Source organism: Penaeus monodon, chromosome 27, assembly GCF_015228065.2.
Source record: "Penaeus monodon isolate SGIC_2016 chromosome 27, NSTDA_Pmon_1, whole genome shotgun sequence".
Lineage (NCBI taxonomy): Eukaryota > Metazoa > Arthropoda > Malacostraca > Decapoda > Penaeidae > Penaeus > Penaeus monodon.
The window spans coordinates 29,460,001-29,460,577 of record NC_051412.1 but is presented as its reverse complement, the minus strand read 5'-3'; the positions used below and the strand labels follow the sequence as shown (position 1 = coordinate 29,460,577).

The following is a 577-nucleotide window of genomic DNA, read 5'->3' as shown; positions in this document are numbered from 1 at the left end:
ACCATAATCACGCCCACCCACGCACACGTAAACAAGCGCTTTGACCTTTGACCAACACGCGCTAAATGTAATTCGCCGGATCCCAGCTGTACCGATTCTCTGTTCTACGAGGGAAAGACCTCATGTCTTTGTATCCCAGGCAAAGGAAGCGAACAATTATTTTTTGGATTTTCTTCATCTTCCTCCTGCACTTTGGAGATTCTAGTGTTGACAGATGTTGACTGTTGCTTCGTGTCGGCTGGACTGGTGTTTTTTGTGCCGCCAATTAAATCCCGATTACTGATGTTTCTGTTACCTGATTATTAGTTTACATTAATCATCTCGGATTAGATTATAAATAATTATAAGAAGAGACACGAAGGGGTGTAAAGAGTGGCAATAAGAGGGAAAATTAAGGGGAAAGAGGGGGTGGCGTGAGAAAGGGGAGTTGGTATTGCGTTGCAAGATGTTGCTCTTAACTTTATCATCATCTCTTTTTTTGTGAGGCTGGCTTACGTGCACCAGCTCAAGCGGGTACATGCCGTGCGCGAGTGCCCATGTTTAGGATTTTTTACGTCTGGGAGAGAGAGAGAACATT

The 577-nt window shown here is 44.2% G+C and overlaps 1 protein-coding gene across 1 annotated transcript in view; it reads left to right on the top strand.

The window, feature by feature from the left end:
- The window catches only part of LOC119590758 (serine/threonine-protein phosphatase PP1-2-like), a 25,270-nt gene that overhangs the window by 17,696 nt on the left and 6,997 nt on the right, over positions 1 to 577 (top strand). The window lies entirely within an intron of this gene.